General features: G+C 39.8%; 1 protein-coding gene across 3 annotated transcripts in view; it reads right to left on the bottom strand.

Annotated features, from left to right (window-relative positions):
* Positions 1–22,241, bottom strand: part of PAIP2B (poly(A) binding protein interacting protein 2B) — a 40,583-nt gene extending 18,342 nt beyond the window's left edge. For 2 of the 3 annotated variants that reach the window (XM_047781817.1, XM_047781819.1), the window contains exons 1-2: positions 22,108–22,241; positions 21,380–21,436 (exon numbers count right to left, since the gene is read on the bottom strand). The gene's annotated coding sequence lies outside the window, so the exon portion shown is untranslated. Of the gene's footprint in view, positions 1–21,379; positions 21,437–21,519; positions 21,604–22,107 lie in introns of those variants that run through there. The other variant, XM_047781818.1, reaches the window with a different exon arrangement.
* Between the last annotated feature and the right edge of the window lie 2,863 nt (positions 22,242–25,104).

The raw sequence follows: 25,104 nt of genomic DNA, 5'->3' as shown, positions 1-25,104 counted from the left end.
ATAAAAATGAAAAGACAGAGAACTATAACTCAGATGAGGGAGAAAGGAAAAAACCCCAGAAATTCAGCTAAGTGATAAGGAGATTCTCAGCCTCCAAGAAAAAGACCTTAGACTGTTTATGCTGAAGATGATGCAAGACATTGGAAATAAACTGGAGGCAAAGATGGATAACTTACAGGAAACACTGAGCAAAGAGATACAAGATATAAAACTTAGGCAAGAAGAGATGCAAAATACAATAACTGAAATAAAAAATTCACTAGAAGCAGCTAACAGCAGAATACTGGAGGCAGAAGAACAAATAAGCGAGGTGGAGGACAGATTAGTGGAAATTACAGATGTGGAACAGAAAAGAGAAAAAAGATTGAAAAGAAATGAAGAGAGTCTCAGAGAACTCTGGGACAATGTTAAACGCACCAACATCCGTATTATAGGGGTGCCAGAAGGAGAAGAGAGAGAGAAGGGGACAGAAAAAATATTCCAAGAGATAATAGCCAAACATTTCCCTAACTTGGGAAAGGAATCACTCACTCAAATCCAGGAAGTGCAACGAGTACCATATAAAATAAACTCAAGGAAGAACACCCTGAGACACATATTAACCAAATTGACCAAAATTAAAGACAAAGAGAAAATTTTGAAAGCAGCTAGAGAAAAGAAATAAATAACATACAAGGGAACCCCAATAAGGTTATCAGCAGATTTTTCAGCAGAAACTCTGCAGGCCAGAAGGGAGTGGCATGATATACTTAACGTGATGAAAGGAAAAATACCTCCAACCAAGATGACTTTACCCAGCAAGGCTCTCATTCAGATTTGAAGGAGAAAATCAAAACTTTCACAGATAAGCAAAAGCTAAGAGAATTCAGCAACACTAAACCAGCTTTGCAATAAATACTAAAGGAACTTCTCTAGGCAAAAAAGAAAAGGCCACAAGAGGAAACAAAAATACCACAAATGACAAGGCTCACCAGTAAAGGTATATATACAGTAAAGAGACGAAATCATCCATGCACAACTATGCCATCAAAATCAGAAATCATGAGAAGAGGTGGGTACAAATGCAGGACACTGGAGATGCACTTGCAATTAACAGACCAACAACTTAAAACAATCTCTTATATATATAAACTCTTATATCAAAACATCAGAATAACTGCAAACCAAAAATCTACAATGGATACACAAACAAATAAGAAAAATCAACTCAAATACCACACTAAAGATAGTCATCAAACCACACAAGGAGAGAACAAGAGAAGGGAACTAAAAAGAGCAACAAAAACAAATCCAAAGCAATTAATAAAATGGCAATGAGAACATACATATCAATAACTACCTTCAATGGTAATGGACTAAATGCCCCAACCAAAAGACACAGACTGGCTGAATGGATACAAAAACAAGATCCATATATACGCTGTCTTTGAGACCCACTTCACTTCTAGAGACACATAAAAATTGAAAGTGAGAGGATGGAAGAAAATATTTCATGCAAACAGGGATCAAAAGAAAGCTGGAGTAGCAATATTCATATCAGACAAAATAGACTTCAAAATGAAGAATATTTTAAGGGACAAGGAAGGTCACTACATAAGGATCAAAGGATCAATCCAAAAAGAAGATATAACAATTTTAAATATCTATGCACCCAACATAGGTCCACCACAATATATAAGGCAACTGCTAACAACCTTAAAAGGACAAATCGACAATAACACAATCATAGTCAGGGACTTTAACACCCTACTTACAGCAATGGACAGATCATCCAGACAGAAAATCAATAAGGAAACACAGGCCCTGAATGAAGCATTATACCAGCGGACTTAGTAGATATTTATAGGACATTCCATCCAAAAGCAACAGAATATACATTCTTCTCAAGTGCATATGGAACACTCTCTAAGATTGATCACATCCTGGGCTATAAGTCCAACCTCAGTAACTTTAAGAAAATTGAAATCATATCAAGCATCTTTTCCGACCACAATGCTATATAGCTGGAAATCAACAAAGAGAAAAAAACTGCAAAAAACACAAACACATGGAGACTAAACAACATGCTACTAAACAACCAATGGATCACTGAAGAAATCAAAGAGGAAATTAAAAAACACCTAGAAGCAAATGACAACAAAGATACGACACTCCAAAACACATGGGATGCAGCAAAAGCCGTTCTAAGAGGAGAGTTTATAGCAATACAAGCCTACCTCAGGAAACAAGAAAAAGCTCAAATAAACAAGCTAACTTTACATCAAAAGCAGCTAGAGAGAGAACAGACAAGACCTAAATTTAGCAGAAGGAAAGATATCATAAAGATCAGAACAGAAATCAATGAAATAGAAACAAAGAAAACCACAGAAAAAGATCAATGAAATGAAAAGCTGGTTCTTTGAAAAGATCAACAAAAATTGAAAAACCCTTAGCCAGACTTACAAAAAAAAAAAGAGAGAGAGAGAGAGAGGACTCAAATCAATAAAATTAGAAATGTAAAAGGAGAAGTAACAACAGACATCACAGAAATGCAAAGGATCATAAGAGACTACTATATGCAACTATACGCCAATAACCTAGAAGAAATGGACAAATTCTTAGAAAAGTACAATCTTCCAAGAATAAACCAAGATGAAATAAAAAAGATGAACGGACCAATCACAAGAACTCAAATTGAAACTGTGATTTAAAAACTTCCAACAAACCAAAGTCCAGGACCAGATGGCTTCACAGGCGAATTCTATCAAACATTTAGAGAAGAGCTAACACCTCTCCTTCTGAAACTATTCCAAAAAATTGCAGAGGAAGTGATACTCCCAAACTCATTCTATGAGGCCACTGTCACCCTGATACCAAAACCAGACAAAGATACCACAAAAAAAGAAAACTACAGGCCAATTTTACTGATGAACATCGATGCAAAAATCCTCAACAAAACACTAGCAAACCGCATCCAACAATACATTAAATAAAAGAATTGTACATCATGATCAAGTGGGATTTATCCCAGAGATGCAGTGGTTCTTCAATATCCGAAAATCCATCAGTGTGATATACCACATTAATGAACTGAAGAATACAAACCATATGATCCTCTCAATAGACGCGGAAAAAGCCTCTGACAAAATCCAACACCCATTTCTGATAAAAACCCTTCAGAAAGTGGGCATAGAGGGAACCTACCTCAACATAATAAAGGCCATATATAACAAAACCACAGCCAACATCATTCTCAATGGTGAAAAGCTGAAAGAATTCCTGCTGAGATCAGGAACAAGACAAGGATGTCTGCTCTTGCCACTACTCTTCAACAGAGTTTTGGAAGTCCTAGCCACAGCAATCAGAGAAGTAAAAGAGATAGAAAGAATCCAAATTGGAAAAGAAGAAGTAAAACTATCACTATTTGCAGATGACATAATACTATACCTACCTAAGGTATAGTAGCCTAAGGACTCTACCAGAAAACTGTTAGAGCTCATCCATCAATTTGGCAAAGTTGCAGGATACAAAATTAATACACAGAAATCGACAGCATTTCTATACACTAACAATGAAAGAGCAGAAAGAGAAATTAGGGAAGCAATCCCGTTAACCATCACATCCTAGAGAATAAAATACCTAGGAGCAAACCTACCTAAACAGACAAAAGACCTGTACTCTGAAAACTGTAAGACACTGATGAAAGAAATCTAAGATGACACAAATAGATGGAAAGATATACCATGCTCTTGGATTGGAAGAATTAATATTATCCAAATGTCTATACTACCCAAGGCAATCTACAGATTCAATGCAATCCCTATCAAATCACCAAGGACTTTTTTCACAGAACTCAAACAAAAAATATATATATATATTTTTTTGTCTTTTTGCCATTTCTTGGGCCGCCCCTGTGGCATATGGAGGTTCCCAGACTAGGGGTAGAATCGGAGCCATAGCCACTGGCCTACGCCAGAGCCACAGCAACGCGGGATCCGAGCCGCATCTGCAACCTACACCACAGCTCACAGCAACGCCGGATCGTTAACCCACTGAGCAAAGGCAAGGACCGAACTCGCAACCTCATGGTTCCTAGTCGGATTCGTTAACCACTGCGCCACGATGGGAACTCCTCAAACAAAATATTTTAAAGTTTGTTTGGAAGCACTAAAGACCCAGAACAGCCAAAGACATCCTGAAAAAGAAAAATGGAGCTGGAGGAATCAGGCTCCCAGACTTCAGACTCCACTACAAAGCAACAATCATCAAAACTGTATGGTGCTGGCACAAAGACAGAAGTATAGATATCCGTGGAAGAGGACAGAAAGCCCAGAATTAAACCCATGCACCTACAGCCAACTCGTCTATGACAAAGGAGGCAAGGATATACAATGGAGAAAAGACAGCCTGTTCAAGAAGTGGTGCTGGGAAAACTGGACAGCCACATGGAAAAGAATGAAACTAGAACACTCCCTACCACCATACACAAAAATACACTCAAAATGGACTAAAGACCTACATATAAGACCAGACACTATAAAACTCTCAGAGGAAAACATAGGCCAAACACTCTGTGACATAAAAGACAGCAACACCTTCTCAGAGCCACCTCTTACAGTCTTGACAGTAAAAACAAAAATAAACAAATGGGACCTAACTAAACTTAAAAGTTTCTGCACAGCAAAGGAAACCCTAAACAAAACGAAAAGACAACCCACAGAATGGGAGAAAATCTTTGCAAATGAATCGACTGACAAGGGATTCATCTCCAAAATTTATAAATACCTTCTGCAGATCAATACCCAAAAAATAAACAACCCCATCAAAAATGGGCAGAAGATCCAAACAGACAATTCTCCAAAGAAGACATACGGATGGCCAAAAAACACATGAAAAGATGTTCAACATCACTCATCATTAGAGAAATGCAAATCAAAACCACTATGGGGTTACACCAGCCAGAATGGCCATCATCCAAATGTCTACAAACAATAAGTGCTGGAGAGGGTGTGGAGAAAAAAGAACCCTAGTACACTGTTGGTGAGATTGTAAATGGGTGCAACCACTGTGGAAAACAGTATGGAGATGCCTCAGAAAACTAAAAATAGAACTACCATTTGATCCAGCAATCTCACTCCTGGGCATCTATCCAGAGAAAACCATGACTCACAAAGACACAAGTAGCAGTATTTGCAATAGCCAAGACATAGAAACAACCTAAATGTCCATTGACAGAGGAGTGGATCAAGAAGATGTGGTACATATACACAATGGAATATTACTCAGCCATTAAAAGGAACGAAATACTGGCATTTTTAGCAACACAGATGGACCTAGAAATTATCATGCTAAGTGAAGTCCGTCAGACAATGAGACACCAACATCAAATGCTTTCACTGACACGTGGAATCTGAAACAGGACAGAATGAACTTCTTTGCAGAACAGATCCTGACTCACAGACTTTGAAAAACTTATGGTTTCCAAAGGAGACAGTTAGGGGGGGTGGGGGGATGCACTGGGGTTATGGGATGGAAATCCTATAAAACTGGATTGTGATGATCATTGTACAACCATAAATGTAATAAATTCATGGAGTAATTTAAAAAAAGCTTAAATTGTATTTTCATCATTATCTACCTATGTAAACATAGGCAATTTCTGCTCCTTGAGCTTCACTTTCCTCATTTGTAAAATAATATCAATACCTATTTGTTAGAGTTGTTGGGAGCATTAATTAAAATGACTAAGACAGAAAAAAAAAGATGACAAAATTCTACATCCATTTATAACAAAAACTCTTCACAAAGCGGGTATAGAGGAAATATACTGCAACATAATCTAGGCTATATGAAATAAGCCCAGGAGTTTCTGTTGTGGTACAGCAGAAACGAATCCAATGAGTATCCATGAGGATGAGGGTTAGATCCCTGGCCTCACTCAGTGGGTTGGGGATCAGGCGTTGTTGTGAGATATGGTGTGGGTCACAGACACAGCTTGGATCCTTCTTTGCTGTGGCTGTGGTATAGGTCAGAAGTTGCAGCTCCAATTTGACCCTTTGACTGGGAAGTTCCATGTGCCATGGATGTGGCCCGAAAAGGCAAAATAAATAAATAAATAAATAAATGAAAGAAAGAAGCATACAGTTAACATCATACTTAGTGAAAAGTTGAAAGCATTTTCTCTAAGATCAGGAACAAGACAAGGATCCCCATTCTTGCGATTTTTATTCTCCATAGTCTGATTATTCACCATTGTCTGATTGCTTGGAAGTCCCAGCATAGCAATCAGACAAGAAAAGGAGATAGAAGGAATCCAAATTGGAAAGGAAAAGGTGAAATTATCACTCTTTGCAGATGACATGCACTATACATAAAAATTCTAAAGATATCACCAAAAACTATCAGAGCTCACCAACGAATTTGTTAAAAGTTGCAGGATACAAAATTAATATACAGAAATCTGTTGCCTTTCCATACGCTAAAAGCAAACTATCAGAAAGAGAAATTAAGGAAATAATCTCATTTACAATTGCTTCAAAAAGAATAAAATACCTAGGAATAAATCTAACTAAAGAGGTAAAAGACTTGTACTTGGAAAACTATAAAACAGTGATAATAAGACCCTGAATAGCAAAAATGATCTTGAGAAAGAAGAATAGAACAAGAGGTATCACACTTCATGACTTCAGACTATACTACAAAGCCAGAGTAATCAAAACAGTATGGTTACTGTAACAAAAACACACAACAGAAGAGAGAACCCAAAAATAAACCCATGCACTTATCGTCAATTAATATATGACAAAGGAGGCAAGAATGTATAATGAAGGAAAGACAGTCTGTTCAATAGGTGGTACTGGGAAAACTAGACATACATGTAAAAGAATAAAATTAGAGAAGTTCCCATCATGGCACAGTGGAAATGAATCCTACTAGGAACCATGAGGTTTTGGGTTTGATCCCTGGCCTCGCTCAGTGGGTTAAGGATCTGACGTTGCTGTGAGCTGTGGTGTAGTTCACAGATGTGGCTTGGATCTGGCATTGCTGTGGCTCTGGCATAGGTAAGCAGTTGTAGCTATGATTACACCCCTAGCCTGGGAACCTCCATATGCTGCAGGAGTTGCCCTAAAAAGACAAAAAAAGAAGACAAAAAAAAAAAGAATGAAATTAGAAAAAGCTCTCACACTATATAAAAAAATAAAATGAATTAAAGACCTAAATGTAAGACCAGAAACCAGACTCCTAGAAGAAAACCTGGCAAAACACCCTTTAAACATAAATCATAGCAGTATTTTTTTGGACCTGTCTCCTAAGGCAAAGAAACCAAACAAAAATAAACTAATAGGACCTAATTAAACTTTTGCACAGCAAAGGAAACCATTGACATAACAAAAAGACAACCTACTGAATAGAAGATACTTGCAAATGACATGACCTACATGAGTTAACATCCAACTCATACAACTCAACATCAAAAAAACAAACAAACAAAACAAAACCAACAAACCCATTCCAATTAGACATTCTGGATACCCAAATAGACATTTTGCCAAATAAGACAAACAGATGTCCAACAGGCACATGAAAAGATGCCCAGCATCACTGGTCATCACAGAAATGCAAATCAAAAACCACAGTGAGATATCACTTCACACCTATCAGAATGGCTATGCTCAAAAAGATCATAAATAACAAAAGTTGACAAGAATATGAGAAAAGGAACCTTGGTACACTGTTGATGGGAATGTAAATTGGTGGGGCCACTGTGGCCACAGCTCCAACAATATATTATATGCTATTGACAAGGGAAATACCACAAACTGAAGACTTCAGCAGATAACATTAATCAAAACATTCCTATAGGAAATTATTACCTATGAAATATATGTAACTTTTTGAATAACAAAGGCTTCTAAATGTCTTAGAGTGATCTGTTGACAGTTTAACTTGTTTTTTAAATGTGTAATGTTAGAAATGCCACTAGAGCAGCCTAAATACAATCTCTGCCTAAGGTCTCCCCCATCTCCAACCCCATTTTACATTTGATTAAACATACATTCAAGGAGTTCCCATCGTGGCGCAGCAGTTAACAAATCCAACTAGGAACCATGAGGTTGCAGGTTCAATCTCTGGCCTCACTCAGTGGGTTAAGGATCTGGTGTTGCCGTGTGCTGTGGTGTGGGTCAGACTCAGCTCGGATCCCACGCTGCTGTGGCTGTGGCATAGGCTGGCGGCTACAGCTTCAACTCGACCCCTAGCCTGAGAACCTCCATATGCCACGAATGTGGCCCTAGAAATGATGAAAAGACAAAAAAATAAAAAATAAACATATATTCAAGTGAGCATTACTATTTATTTTGGACGCAGTCTATTTATAACCTTAGAAGTTTCTCGAGGGCAAGAATCAAGTCTTTTATACCTTCTAACATGCTTTTATAGCTTCAGTAAATAAGTTGTGATGAACTGCCATTTCTCGAATGCTATATTTTACATCTAGGAAGGAAAGCCCATGCCCTTAGGGCCTAGATGTGGGCTGAGCATTAACAATTCTCCCCCATAGGAGTTCCCATCATGGCGCAGCGGAAATGAATACGACTAGGAACCATGAGGTTGAGGGTTCAATCCCTGGCTTCGCTCAGTGGGTTAAGGATCCAGAGTTGCCGTGAGCTGTGGTGTAGGTCACAGACATGGCTCGGATCTGGCGTTGCTGTGGCTGTGCCGTAGGCCAGCAGCTGCAGCTCCAATTAGACCCCTAGCCTGGGAAACTCCATATGCCGCAGATGCGACCCTAAAAAGACAATAGACAAAAGACAAAACAAAACAAAACAATTACCCCCACAGCCAGCAACAATATCACTCAGGAATCTATTTCTGACAGGTTAAATCACTCTTGAGGGGGAAAAAACCTCCTACTCCTACTCTTCAAAAATATTTTACACGTACTTGTTTACTATTGTAGGGTTTAATAATACCAAGTGGCTATAACATCATTTTTGGAAGCAGCAGGCTAGGTATAAAATCTTGCCAGAGAGGATGATCTAAATCGGAAGAAATCCACACCATGGATTTCAACCAAAATCACCAAAAAGGACCACGTGCTCAATTTCATTTGATGTATTTCTGGAAAAAAGAATTGTCTTTCAAAGCAAAGTGAGAGAAAAGCAGCTAAACGGTCTAAACAAACACGTGTGATCCTATTGAGGTAAATGCGGGTTTTCCAGATGAATTCTGACTTTCAGAGATATGTCAAAGCAAGGTGCAATCTAGTGAGTGCCAGAAGAGGCTGAAGCGTAGGTCTTTCTGTCCCCAAAGCCCATGCTCTTAGCTACTACTCTACACTCCCATGCTTCCTCGTGTTAGTTCCAGAATGGCTATGACCTAAAACTCTGATTTTTCTCACATAATGCAAATGGGAGTGGGGAAGCAAGCTGGAAGAAAAATGCTGCTCTTCTCAAAGAACCAAGTCTTTGGCAAGAAAATACAAATAAGGTCTCATAACATGCTAGTGTGTTAAATCAAAATAAATTATTCCCTATCATAAACATACAAAGCTCCATTTCATGTGAAGCTTATTGGTACTTTTAGGATGAGAAAGAGACCCCAAACAGGTCTATCCTATCCCATGTGCACAATTCAAAATCCAAAAAGCTCTAAAAACTAAAAATTTTCCATATGCTTCATGTCAAAACTCAGCTGATAGTAAAACTTGGCCTGAACAGATGTGAAACTATATATAGCCTTCATTTATCTTACTTAGTGTGAATACTCTTGGTTTGCTGAGAAATATGAATGTGTGTGAGTGAGGACCAGATCCCTGAGGCATTATATAACATACAGAGAAATCACCTCTCTAAAATCTGAAAAATTCTGAATTCTACAACTTATCTAGCCAAAGATTTTGGACTCTCTGTGGACCTGTATTCCAAAGTATTTAAAAAACAATTTCCAGGAGTTCCTGTTGTGGCTCAGTGGTAACGAACCCAACTAGTATCCATGAGGATGTGGGTTCACTCTCTGGCCTCGCTCAGAGGGTTAAGGGTCCAGCATTGCTGAGAGCTGCGGTGAAGGTCACAGACATGGCTCGGATCTGGCACTGCTGTGGCTGTGGTGTAGGCCACAGCTGCAGCTCTGATTCAACCCCTAGCCCCAGCACCTTTTAGGGCCCAAGTGCAGCTTAAAAAGCAATTAATTAATTAAAAATGAAAATTTTAAAAATTTCCAAAAATGGGTACTCAATCTTTAGGATTTCACAGACCAGTAAATTTTTACAAGTATTTTAAGGACCACATAGATTAAAATGTTTTAACCTAAGGGTGATTAAAAACATCTTTATCAACATAATTTTATAGAAGGATATTTTAACATTCTAAAGCATAGGAAAGCCTTATCTCAATGCAAAAAAAACCCAACTATTTGTATTGAATAAATGTAATTTTATGAGAAATACTATGTGATCCTACTTTTTCTTATTTTACCACAGCTGGTAAAAATTCCCCTAGGACTGGTCTGGTCTGAGGCATAGAGCCCAGCTGTCTACATAAAATTACTTCAGAAAGTTGTTAAAAATGCAGCCCCCAGGAGTTCCCGTCGTGGCGCAGTGGTTAACGAATCCGACTAGGAACCATGATGTTGCGGGTTCAGTCCCTGCCCTTGCTCAGTGGGTTGACGATCCGGCGTTGCCGTGAGCTGTGGTGTAGGTTGCAGATGCGGCTCGGATCCCGCGTTGCTGTGTCTCTGGTGTAGGCCGGTGGCTGCAGCTCCGATTGGACCCCTAGCCTAGGAACCTCCATATGCCGCGGGAGCGGCCCAAGAAATAGCAACAACAACAACAACAACAAATGCAGCCCCCAAGCTCAGTTCTAGCAGATCAGAAATTCAGAAGGTCTCCCAAATCTATACTGTGCATTAGAAAGTTTGTAGCTTGTTTCTGTTGTTGCAACAAGCTTCAGAAACACTTGGTCTAGTCTGTAGGACCCAGTTCTACCCTCCTTTTCCTCACCCTAATTCTCTCTGGGGGGGGGGGGGGGTCAGGGGAGTAAAACAGGAATGTTTCCAAGTAGGGAGTCTAGGCAACCTGCTGTCCATAATACCAGTTATTCCTTCAAGAGACAATGCTGAACCAGCTGGTCAACCGGCAAACCAAGGGTGTCAGCAGTGGAACAATAGAAATTAGGTAGCAGGCAAGTGAGAAAAACTTGTTGAAGCTAAACTCCTTCACAAAAAGGTGTGGCTTCTAGAGGAGGCCTAAATTCAGCACAGGTATCTTGTCCTTAGCTAAAATAATAGTAATTTTAAAAGACATATGTGTATGTATGTAATTCTGTGTGTAAATGTCATGCATGTATCTATCTATTCTTTCATAGCTGTGTCCTGCATCTAACTTCTGTGCCAGCACTATGATTTTGGTTTTCATTTTCATCCTCGGAGGGATTACAAAAATTACTGGTATTATCTCAAACAATGCAATGAGAAATCACTAAAAAAAAGAAAGAAAGAAAGAAAGAAAATCCATAGTGCTTGATGTTTTAGGAAGCAGACTACTTTCCCCAACATATTATGATAAGATAAAATAATTCCAGTAATTTCTCCCTTTTTAAAAGATAGTTCCAGAGTTCCCTTCCTGGCCCAGTGGTTAATGAACCTGACTAGGATCCATGAGGATGCGGGTTCCATCATTGGCCTCGCTCAGTGGGTTAAGAATCCGGCGTTGCGGTGAGCTGTGGTGTAGGTCGTAGAGGTGGCTTGGATCCAGCGTTGCTGTGGCTGTGGCGTAGGCCAGCAGCTTCAGCTCTGATTTGCCCCCTAGCCTGGGAACTTCCATATGCCTCGGGTGTGGCCCTAAAAAGCCAAGAAAAAAAAAAAAAGATAGTGGCTTTTATTCTCTTAAATTACTCATTTAAAAATCTTAAGAATAAATATGGCTATAATATCTTTAAAAACACACAAAACTTTCTGTTTAATAAGCACTCAAAGTTCTTTCTTGGTTAAAAAAAATCAGGCCCTTCTAAGGCAAGGCTAAATGTTAAGCAAGGAAGACAAAAGGGACAGATAAATAACCCTCCATTCTCATGGGATTAATCACTTAATCCTTTTTTAACCAGAACCCCCTGGTCTCTAAGCAGTGCAAATGAAACATAATTTCTCACTTGATGTTTGGCTAGGGCTTCCAATCTCGAGACAAGAATTGTGTCACATCGCTGAATATTGCTCATTACCTGAACTCAAACCCCATGCTTCGCAGCAGCAGAGAGTTGAATCTTTGATGATCTGCTCTCTAACCTGTGCACTTCTTATACTCTGTAATAATAATTCCTCTAATACAGTGGTAAGTTCAATGTAGAATACTCTATATTCCCAGATCATATTTAGCTTCTAGAACCAGATTTCTAGAATTTACATTTAGTACACAGCGATGAGCCTCAGAATTTAGTCCTGGCCCAGTAGCATCAGTATCACCTGGGAACTTGTTAGACTCACAAATTATCAGGCCCCACCCCAGACCTGTGGAATCAGAAACTCTGGGTGGGGCCCAGCAATGTGTGTGGCAATAAGCTCTTTAGGGGATTCTGAAGCACCACCGGGTACACAGCAAGCAGAAAAACTGTTTCCTTCTGTAGGTCCAAAGCTAGGGGTACTGTACATTCTATCTTGATATGAAATAAAGACATCCAATTAAAAGACATACTCTCCTCACAATTCCCACTCTCAATCCAATGTTTTATTTTGTTAATTTATTTATTTTCTTTTTATAGCCACACCTGCGAAATATGGATGTTCCCAGGCCAGGGGTTGAATCAGAGCTGCAGCTGAGGCCTACACCACAGCCATGGCAACACCAGATCCAAGCCACATCTACAACACAGCGACCTACAACACAGCTTGCAGTCCTGGATCCTTAGCCCACTGAGGGAGGCCAGGGAGGGAACCCCCCTCTTCATAGACAATGCTGGGCCCTTAACCCACTGAGCCACAATGGGAACTCCCCAAACGTGTTTTATTTGAATGAGCTAAATAAGAAAACATACTGCAGTCAAAGATCTAGTCTGAAATAGATACTGAAACGGGCATCAGTTCCCATCCAGCCTGATTTCATGCAATACCATTTACATCATCCTACATCTAAAGTTCTAAAAAAGGATCCTCATAATGTGTGCCTCACATACTTTATAGATTCTATAATAAAACATCAGCTAGGTCTGAAGATATCAAACTTACTAAAGAAGAAAAGTGGAATTATTTGCTATGTACTAAGAATCACATTCAACAGGGAGTTGAAATTTAGGATTTTTTCCACCTTCATACTTCCCAAGTTAATAGAATTAAACCAGAATACCCCATTCTTCACAAGCTTCCAGCTAGGTGGAGTTTTACTACAATACTTCTTGCTTTCAGTGGGGATAAAGCAGAGCCTTCGTAAGCCCAATTAGTGCATGTGTGCAGCACTTCAGAATTGACAGTTACCTCTGTCCAATATTAAAACGAAGGTCCCATAAACCCTCAGACGGTAAGTGTAATAACTCCAGCACCAGCCTAGGTAACAAAAAAGACACTGAGAACACCACTATCAAACAAAAGTCAGCTCTCATTGGATAATTAGATTCTCTCCTGCTCCTGTTTACACTAAAATCACTATGTTAAAACTTCACTTCCCCTGATATTAATGCATTTTAAAAGGTGGGCAAAACCAGTCTATAGCCTACAAAGTACCTGCTTTCAAAAAGCAGGTCATTCCCATGCAACTGTTTTAGAACACAAGCAAATGAAGAGAGCCTTCTAATGATTAGCATACAGGTAGCTCAACATATTAAACAGAACAAAAATAACATAAAAGAAAATCACAGACCAGTTTCTATGCTACAAACATATAATTTCAAATAAAACGATCCAATAAAATCAAGCAGTTTAAAATTTAAAATAAAGCAAAACAAAATCACTTTGTTCAAATAAGAGTTCAGCCCAGAAATGTAAGAATGGTTTAAAATTAAGAAATATGAAAATGAATTTTATCATTTGCCTCAACAGGCAAAGTGGAAAAAACCACACAGTCATCTCAGTAGTTACCAGAAACATGCATAATTCTATTTTCTTTTTAATTTTAGGAGTTCCCACTCTGGCACAATGGCATTGGTGGTGTCTCTGCAGCTCTGGGATACAGGTTCAATCCCCAGTCCAGCATGGTGGATCTGATGTTGCCACAACTGTGGCGTAGGTTGCAAATTCAGCTCAGATCTGATCCCTGGCTGGGGAACTCCATATGCCCCGGGGTGGCCAAAAAAATAAAAAGGAGTTCCCTGGTGGCTTAGTGGTTAAGGATCTGGTGTGGACACCGCTGTGGTTCAGGCTCAATCCCTGGCCCAGGAACTTATGCATGCCATGGGCATGGCCAAAATAAATAAATAAATAAAGTGTTTATGTGTGTAAAAAAGGTCTAAAAAGCAAAACACGGGAGTTCCCATTGTGGTGCAGTGGAAACAAATCCGACTAGGAACCATGAGGTTGCGGGCTCAATCCTGGCCTTGCTCAGTGGGCTAAGGATCTGGCATTGCCATGAGCTGTGGTGTAGGTTGCAGACGCAGCTCAGATCTTGCATTGCTGGGGCTGTGGTGTAAGCCAGTGGCTACAGCTCCAATTCGACCCCTAGCCTGGGAAGAACCTCCATATGCTGTGGGTACAGCCCTAAAAAGACAATAAATAAATAAACATTTCCTTTTCCCTATTTTTTCCTCATGTATGTACATCACATATGATTAGAGGGCTTGAATTTTCCGCCTCTTGAGGTGGATCAGACCACTTTGGTGACATGCACTAGACAAAACTGCCCTACCTTCATTTTTTTAAAGGGTCCTCGTACAGCAACATAGAAAAAATATAATTAAGTTTAAAAATATTAAAAGAGTAATTACAATAAAAAATAATATGTATGGATATGAAAAATACAAGTGAATATGAAAAAAGAGCAGCTACTGATGCAATGGGCAGTGCCATCTGGAAGTTTTAAATCATTTCATCTCTTTCTCTTGTCTCCATATCATCCATTCATTCACTCATTTTTTGAAAAGGTAATACAAACACATGATTCAAAAAATTTTTTAATATATAAACATATAAAGGCATATGGTGAAATCCCATTCCCACTATTTCTTTCAATGGTCTCTTATATACCATTTCAGAATTTCTTTTTGCAATTATTAGCAATATATATTCTTGTTCTACCCTTCTATTTTCCTCACTCTTTTCACAACTATGTAATATTCCATGGGTTGGATATACCATGGTTAACGAGCTCCTCACGGACACACTGGAGTCATCCTTAAGCTATTACCAACAATGCCAAGCATAGCCACATACCCACATCAAGTCCATTTCTAAATGTGCCATTCATGAAGCTTTGGAAATGGTTTAGGATATTAGATTACCACAAGGTCACATGTTCACCAGGCTGAGAAGTTAGCTCTTTCTCATTATAGTTCTCATTATATACAAGAAATATGTAGCAAAAGATGGAATAATTCCTTGAATCAAGTAAATGTACTCTTAGGGGACTTACAAAAATAAAGTGACTAAACAAACCAACCAAGATGAGCCCATTTCTATTACACAATGCATACACATATACATACACAAATATGCACAGAAACTATATATATCCATCAAAATGGTAACCACTGTCTCACTATGGCAGATGTAGGAAGTTCTTTGTAGCCCCCTCCCTTGCCTATCTATGCTTTCTAATTTTATAATGGTACATATGCACTATTTCTATAATATAAAATTAAAAACTAAAAGTAAAATGTTAATTCAAATTAAGCTCAGCCTCAGCATATTCCTTCAGCCTTTTATTTGTACAGTGCTTCAGAGCTCATAAAGCATGCTTATAAGCATCATTTAATTCTTACACTAACCCTATGTATTTGCATTTGGTTAAAATGGAAAAGGAGGAAGTATTGGAAAAGGAGGCTAGAGATGGTTAGGCAGTTGTGTCCAAGGTCATCCAAACAGAAAGCTGGCCAAGATGAATTTCAAATGTAGATCTTCTCACTTCAAATTCAGTGAACTGTCAAAAACATGACCATTGCTTCTTTAATTTTAACAATGCCTAGGAATTTAATCACACAATCAGAATTTGACAGATAATTAAAATTACACAGTAAGGCCTCAGTCATTATTTTCTCTTATTGAAAAGAGAACACACAATTCCAAAGTCAAAAGAAGGTGTGGATTTCCGTTATGCTCTTAAATAAAATACCCAACAGCAAAATATATGTCTAATATGGCCTAAAATGAATGCATAATAAATGTAGCATCCTCTCAGGTTGGAAGAGTCTCACTTCCAAGATGACCTTTGCCTTGGTCACCATGGTTCACTCCTGCTCTGTTTCTGCCACACCGCAGGGTGTCTCTGATCACCTTACAGAATTTCAAAATATGAATAAGCCATAGTTTTCAAGGGGGAGTGTGATCATATAAGAATTTTTGTAAGTTTGGGACTTAATGACCAAGATGATAATAATCTGGCTAGAACGTATTTTTTCTCTCCAAATGTCCTTTCTTCTTTGCTCTAAGATTATGCAATTATACATTATTTTACAATGTACCTGGAGACTACTGATAAATTTTGGCTTAATAAAAATATGCTTTAATTCATCATCTCTCAAACTATGTCTTTTTGTTTGTCTTGGCCTTGCCTGCAGCATGAAGAATTTTGTAGAGAAGGGATCAAACTTGTACCACAGGAATGATTTGAGCCACAGCAGTGACAATGCTGGATCCTATACCCACTGAGCCACCAGGGAACTCCTCAAACTATATCTTATGAAATTTTGTTTCAAAAGATGTTTAGGTATGTTGCAAAGGGAGAAGGAGGAGAAGCCATAGTTAAATATAATGTAGTCCTTTTGGAGAGCCACAATTGACAAAGGATATTAACATAATAAAGGCTCTTGAGAAGACCTGCATTTCAGAAACCTTTGTTTAACCCAGTTTATTTTGACACAAAGTTCTACTATAGCATAACTATTCACATTCATATGCTCAGAAAAACTGCTTGAATAAACAAAACTATTAACTGAGTGCCCAAAACAGAAATGGCAAACTGGATAATTCTTAAATCTCTCCTATCACAAATAGTCCCCATAAATCCTTACTTTCGGTCTAGTGAACTCCTACTTCTTTACCTACCAAGGCCTAGCTCAAACACCACCTCATTTGAGTAATCTCCTCCATTGCTTCATATTACTAAATACTCCTTTCTCCTGGTTTAGACAGCTTTTTTTTTTCATATCTTTATTACCTCACTTACATGACAAACCAGTTCCTCCATCTATCTACTTGTGAGCTTGTGAGCCTTCTGAGAATAAGTTTCATTACATTTTTAGCACCTTGAACAGTACAAGATACATATGAGCTTCATGATGAAGTAAATAATTTCACTACAGTGTAATGGTTCCCAAAAGTCAATACTTGTATTTCTAAACTCTATTTATTATTGATACCCTGCTAACAACTTGAGAGTATTACACTTTCTCCCTAAAATTTGCATCTGTTACTGGTCATGGTTATCTTTTTCTATCTCTGTCCTTTTGCACCTGCTGGTCCCTATTTGGAATGCTGCCACAAGGTTTTATTCACCTGGAAAACATTCTACTCGTTCTTTAAGAACCAGTTTAAACAATACCTTCTCTGAAAAGCTTTCACATCATTCTACCTTTCAGGACAAGTTAGGGAATGCTTCAATTCAGACATGTGTATATTTATTACAGTGTATCAGGCACTGCACTCAATGCCAAGGTTAGAAGGATGAAGATGTTGACTCTCCCTCATGGAGCTCATAGTCTAGGAAGGAAGACAGCCACATGAACAAACAATCACACTATAATGTTAACGGCAACATCAAAAGGGAGCTCTATGCAATATTTGACATGTGTCAATTACTTTGTTAGGTGCTCTATTAAACATTGTCTATGAGCGTATCAGATAGGTTATTGAATTGGCATCCTAAGGACTGCTCTATCCTTGGTTGCTTTTGGAAGAATCTCTCTCCAAGGGGTTCTTTTTATATATGCTACAGTCTTTGCCACATATAATACATGAAACTAATCCTACTTCTTTGGCCACAAACTCCTGGACCAGACTCAGAGCCCTAATTAAGGGCTGAACTTGAGGGAGATCACCTAGGATACGGCTTTGGTTAAAAATTCTGCTCAATAGGGGTCCTCCATTTTAGAAGGTGGCAAACCAATCCAATCAGATGCTCTCTCCTAGGAAACACAAAGCTTGAGTGAACAAAGTAATAGAGGGCGGGTCTCCAGAGCTCAAATCCTATCCTAAACACTACTAAGTTAGTGCTCTTTAAGGTTTTTTTATTAAAAAGTTTTATTAAAGTATAGTCGATTTATAAAGTTGTGATAATTTCTGCTGTACAACAAAGTGATTCAGTTACACATCCATTCTCTTTCAGATTCTTTTCCCACACAGATTATCATAGACTAGTGGGTAGAGTTCTCTGTGCTATACAGCAGATTCTGTAAAGTTTTAAAAAGCACTAGGGCTAAGGGACAGTACGGTGGCTGAGATGATATCCCGTTCATGTTTACATTAAACCCTTGTCATCAAAGGTAATATGTGTGTGCCTCTCCCTTGCAATCCACAGGGGCTAGAACATCATATTACTACTTCTGACATCAGGAAACAGGCTTAAAAAGTTCAACAGTGTGACCAAAGTCACTCAGTTGGGAGGTGGCAAAGGCAGAAATCAAAGACCACATCAGCCTGTTTCTTCTACAATATCCTGCCAGTTTTATGGCTAAACAGCCTCAAAATAAACTAGTGACAAGTAAAGAGTTGCTCAAAAGAGAGGGCTTATGCAAAGAGTAGAACTCAAATGTTCTGGAAATCAACATGCTAAGGAATATGAAGTGGGAAGGACCACACAAGGTTGGTCAAGTCACTTTGGTCAAGTTACCCTCTAATTACAAACTAGATCTCTCCCCTGAGCTCCAGGCTTTTAGCTGGCTTATTCAAATTTAACATGCATAAGGACAGCAGCTTAATTTCCAGTTTGGTCACCACAGCCTAAAGCGGCCTGGCTTATAGTAAGTGATTAATGAATATCTGTTGGATAAATGAGCTAATAGCACATTCCACTGTTGATTGCAGGGACGGGTTACCATGAAACAGACTCCAGGGCTCATTCACAAATACAACTGATCCTCATTATTTGTGGATCCTGTATTTGGAAATTTGCCTGCTTGCCAAAATTTATTTGTAACCACCAAATGAATACTGACGGTGCTTCCATAGTCATTCACGGACATGCACAGAGTGGGAAAAATTCTGAGTCACCCCTTAGCTCGTGGTTCCCATCCAAGAAGTTTGAACTAGGCACTGCTCTGCTCATTTCAGCACTCATAGAGATAATTCAGGGCACAGCCAGGAGAGGGCAGTGCAGTGTAGTGCAAGAAGCTCTGGCTCAAGGGCCAGTAAGACAGGATTTGAATTCTAAATGGAACCTGTTAAGGGGTTGGTTGGCCTCAGGCACGTCGCTTAACACTTCTGAATCTCATTTTCTTTTTTGTTAAATAAAGAAAATAGAATTTACCAGGATGAGTTGAATTTAAAATTTAAGATTAAAATGTATATGAGAAACACACCTTATTTTGCCTAGGGGCAACTGTTCAGTATTTGCTAATTTAGTGTTCTGCGTGATTTTATGGACCATAATCACTGTGAATAATGGAAATCACTGTAATTATTCATAGCGAGATAACAGAAGAATATAGAAAACAATTGTTTGGGTGGCGTGGAGCGTAGGCAGTGGCAGACTTCAAGAAGATTTTGAAATTAGGACCTCACCAGGCACATAAGGTACGGAAAAGGCTTTCAAGAAGAGAGAAGAGCACCTATAGGGAGAGGACCAGGTATATGAAACGAACAGTTAGTTAGGAAATGGCATTCTAGAAGGCCTAGAGCAGCAGGGGATGAAGCCAGAATACTGGGCCACAGAGCTTCTCCGGGCTCTGTACACACCTTATACTGCAGAACCTCTCCTTCTGCCTCTAATTCTTGGTTTACAGGTCTCTCTCCCATGAAACTATGAGCTCTTTAAAGTCTCTATGAAGAAATCAATAGCTACAGTGCTCTAAATTTGCAAACAAGAACTTTCTAAACAAAACCACAAACAAAAAGGCTGTACAAAAATAACTTTGTTTTCAACTGCAGCCTTATAATATCCCACAATAGTGACCAACTCATAGGTTTGAAATTTGTCTAGGACTCTTATTTGATGGCTGCTAATAGTTCTGTCATAAATTCTTTTTATTGTTCTATACACCTGGGCATTTGTTAGAACAGTTTTAAGACCTTCCTCTTTTCAGTGTGATTTCCTGTATTAACAAGGATCAAACATATGGTCCATTAGACAATGCTGCCTCCTCAAAGATTCCTTTTAATTCACTCTATTAGACTTATTTCTCTATATACAAGATACAATCTTACCATAGTAAAATACAAGGAAGCATATTGATATATATGTCACAAATAGGGTAAGGAAAAAATAAGAATTTTTCACAAAAGCTTGCAAAATTCTGGCCAAAACACAGTGGACATGATGTTAAACTCACTGCTTACATCGCCCCACTAAAAACTAGGAAAACCAATTTCAATTTACATAAAGTCATGGAACTAAGCACTGTTAGAATCTACAAGGTTTTGTACACGTGTGTGTTCTTTCCCCCTCACCCCATCCCCACGCACACAGGCTAAAGGACCCATCAGGCTTAACCCAATACTTCAATTTCCTCCATCCCCATCAACAAAATCCTCACTGTCAAACAAATACACTAATATTTTCAAAACTCTAAAGTCTCAATCAAAACTGAGTACAATAAGTTACCTGTTCCTCATAAAATTCTTGGCATATTTTATTTAGGCACAACATAGTTGGTACTTCTATCTAGAAACATATGGATAAAACCAACACTATTGAAATCCAAACTGATAACTATGAAGGTGAACACAAATTGTGAAAGGGGAATAAACAATGCTGTTTTTAAACAGAGTCAATGCTATATTATCCACAGGCTGGGTGAGATCAAATCACATTGTGCAATACAGCTAATGTGTATCCTATATGTTATGACAAAGTAGGATGGTCAAGTCTTTACTTAACCTGCAAACTCTAGAGGCGCCGTTAAGCTGTTTCAAGTATAATCTAATTCTATCTACTTAAAAATAACATTTAAATTTTCTTGCTGTCAATAACCCTTCTCATCTGCATGTTCAAAAATTATTACCAAAACAACTGTAATGGGACAAAGATTCCGGCAAGGATATAATGATCAGATGCCTTTTTAAGAAAGGCAAGAATGATTTACCATTAACAAAACCGATTAAAGTTCCCAACCTTGCAAAGTTCCCTGTACAGTGTATTCTTCCTCTCTCGCGTTCACCTTCCAGCTGCCTGTAAGGGGCGAGTGGAAAATGTTAGTTTCCATGAAAGGTGAGAATGAAATTTAGGGGGGTGGGAAGGAGTAAAGGACTTACTGGCTGAAAGGAAGAGAAGTGGCCAAGGTTCCTAACTCAAATTAGGTATCAAGAAAGAGGACTAGAGTAGCAGAGGAAGCAGAAGGAGTTTAAGAAAAGCAAATAATGCGGGGGGGGGGGGGTCCGGGGGCGCCTTGAATGGGGGAGGGGCGAACATGCGCGACTCCTCCCCCTTCCTATCTCTGGGAAGAGGACGCGAGGAGGCAGTACTGGCCAATTTGCTTAGCAGTGTAGCACCGGGGCAGTTGAGAGGACTCGCAAGACAGAGATTTTAGTCCGTTAGAAGGGGATTAAGAGGGTTCAGGGAAGTTGAGGGTGGAAGACTAGTGCGCCTGTTAGGGGAGAAAGGGACTAAAGACCGCCCAGCACCCCCGAGGGACAGGGGCTGATCCCAGCGACCGCCCCTTCTCGCCGATGACTGCGACATGGGACCTGTCTGCTCACCCTCCCCTCAGGAGCTCAGGAAGCCGCGCGCAGCCCCTCACAACCCCGACGGCGGCGGAAAAGGAGGCGAAGGGCACCCCCAGAGTCGACAGAGCGGCGCTTCCCGCAGGTTTCCTCCCCGGCAGCCCGGGCGACCGAGCCCACCTGGGCAGACCAGAAGCCTCTCCTCCAGACCCTACTCCGATACTCCTCCGAGAACTTCAGCCGTTGCCGCAGAGGTCGCCGTCGCCAGAACAGTCCGGCCTCTAGTACCAAAGCGTGAGCCACAGGACCCGAGGAGCGCCGCTGCCACTCGCCAGGTTACCTCTTACAGCACACTAGCTCCTCACCCCGCCCCCGAACCGAAGCCATTGGTTGCTGGGCACCGCCCCATTCGTCTATTGGACGTAGGAGGATGCCGCTCAGTCGCCTAGAACGGCACGTGTGCTTCTTATTGGTCTAAACGTGAAGCAATTCCCGCCCCCTCCCTCAGAAGTTCCAGCTTCCGATTGGTATTAATGTCTGTCTTTTCGCTCTCTTGGTTCTTTCCCTAGGGATGGAGCGTTGCCTTGCGAGAGACATGAGCTCTGATTGGCTGAAAGGACGCTATGCTAGTCCAGGATCGGCCCTGGGCCAGGGATCCCTCTGGCCCCCACGTGGGGGAGGAGCCCAAGGCGCAGCACCTCTGGGTTTGTTTACACAGGCTCTTGCTCCGCTTTCCTTCCATTGGCTGAGCCAGCAGCTCCTCCCACCGGTTGCGCCACTCAGTCTAGCGAAGAGGGACCTGTGGGCGGACCTCAGTGGGATTTCCCCAGCTGTCAATTACCAAGGGAGGTGCCTTGAGCAAGACTGACTTAAAACTGAAGCAGCCTGTGTTGTGGAAATTTGGGGCAAGACTGACTTAAAACTGAAGCAGCCTGTGTTGTGGAAATTTGGGGAGTAGGGCTCTTTGGAAAGGCTGGAGGGAAGCAGAAGGACTCCCACATTTCTAGAGACAAATCCTGCTTCTTGAGTGTTTTAAAAAATAAAACCTTACTTTCCCTTTGGACTTAAGTTGTCCAATCGTTGCTTCTAAGGACTTTGAATTTTATTCTTCTGGAAATGGGAATTTCTCCTTTTTCTTTTTTTGTAACTTGAGCCACAGCAGTGACAATGAGTTCTCCCTCCTCGAAGCGTATCTCTTTTATTTTTACTGTGGTAAGATACACATAACATAAATTTTTACTGTTTTACATATTTTAACTACACGTTTCAGGGGCATTAAGTATATTCACATTATTGTGCAACGGTCCCCACTCTCTACCTCCAGAATGATTTCATCATCCCAAACTGAAATTCTGCACCCATTAAACAATAACGTCCCATCTCCTCTTCCCTCATCCCCTGGAAATCACCATTCTATGTTTTGTCTCTATGAGTTTGACTCTTGTAGATACCTTATATAAGTGGAGTCATGCAATATTTGTCCTTTTGTGTATGACATTTCACTAAATATAATATCTTCAAGGTTCACTCATGTTAGAGCATTATAGCATGTATCAGAATTTCATTGCTTTTTAAAGATGAATATTTAATTGTGTACCACCTTTTATTTATCCATTAACCTGCCAACAGAGTTTGAGTATTGTGAGTAATGCTATTATGGTTGTATATGTTTATATCCTTTCATTCCTTCAGTTCTTTTAGGTATATACTCAGAAGAAGAATTGTTGGGTCATATGGTAATTCTATGTTTAATTTTTGGAGGAACCACTATTTTCTACAGAGGCTACAACATTTTACATTCTCACTGTTAGTGAACAAGTTTCCCAATTTCTCCACATCCTGCCAAACCTTGCTATTTCCTGATTTTTTTTTTTGAATAGTAGCTATTCTAATGAATGTGAAGTGGTATCTCATTATAGTTTGGGTTTACATTTTTCCAATTACTAGTGATGTTGAGCACATTTTCATGTGCTTTTTGGACATTTGTATATCTTCTCTGGAGAAATATCTATACAAATCCTTTGCACATTTTAAAATCAGGTTGGTTTTGTTGTTGTTTGCTTTTGAATTGCATGAGTTCTGTGTATATCTGAATAGTAATCCTTTATCAGATATATGATTTGTAAATACCTTCTTCCCTTCTGTGGGTTGCCTTTCTCTGTTGATAGTGTCCTTCGATGATCAAAGAGTAATTCTGATCGTGCAAAGATACTATGTGAACCTGAAGATCTGTTTTCCAAAGCTATATCATGTAAGCCCCTCTCTCACGGTGCACCTGAAGGATACCTTAGGAAAAGAAACCATGGAGGGTACAGGGGAGGCTATCATGCAGACAGGCTTTTTTTTTTTTTTCTGAAAAAGCTAAGCATTTCTTGCATGTTCGCTTTAGATTACTTAATCAGACAAAACTTCAAACCAGAGAGGATATTTATTTTGTTCTCTCTCTTCACAATCCAGAGACATTCCTGGGAGAAAACTAGATCAGCTAGAGAACTAAAGTAATCACTGTACACACCAGCTGGATCTTGTACCAGCTGAAGCCACCCAAGAGGCCATCCTGGATATCTTTTGGGGTCCCAAGAAGCAACTGTCAAGAATACATGGCTCAGGGAGTTCCCATCATGGCTCAGCAGAAACGAATCCAACAAGTATCTGTGAGGATGCAGGTTCGATACCAGGTCTCACTCAATGGCTTAAGGATCCAGCGTTGCCATGAGCTGTGGTGAAGGTCACACATGTGGCTTGGATCCTGTGTTGCTGTGACTGTGGTGTAGGCTGGCAGATGTAGCTCTGATTGGACACACACACACCCCCCAAGCCTGGGAACTTCCATATGCCGACATTGTGGCCCTAAAAAAAAAAAGAAAATAAAAGACTACTTGGCTCAGCATCGGGCTCAAGGGTAAGGGCTCTTTGCTTCTCCTCTCAAGACAATTGTACTATCCGTTCATGGTAGAAACAAGAGGACTTCTACACCAATCCTGGGGACTTTCCTCTCCAACAGTTCCTGTTGGGGCTTCTCCTCCCATTATTCACCCACCCATGGCCTGACCAGTGGACATGCTTATACTCCTCCAGGCAAATGATTCTCCTCCTCCTCCTCCCCCTCCCCCTCCCCCTCCTCCTCCTCCTTTTTTCTTTTTAGGGCCACATGGCAGCATATGGAAGTTCCTGGGC

Source organism: Phacochoerus africanus, chromosome 5, assembly GCF_016906955.1.
Source record: "Phacochoerus africanus isolate WHEZ1 chromosome 5, ROS_Pafr_v1, whole genome shotgun sequence".
Taxonomy (NCBI): domain Eukaryota; kingdom Metazoa; phylum Chordata; class Mammalia; order Artiodactyla; family Suidae; genus Phacochoerus; species Phacochoerus africanus.
The sequence above is the reverse complement of the archived record's forward strand: the minus strand, read 5'-3'. Positions and strand labels throughout refer to the sequence as shown.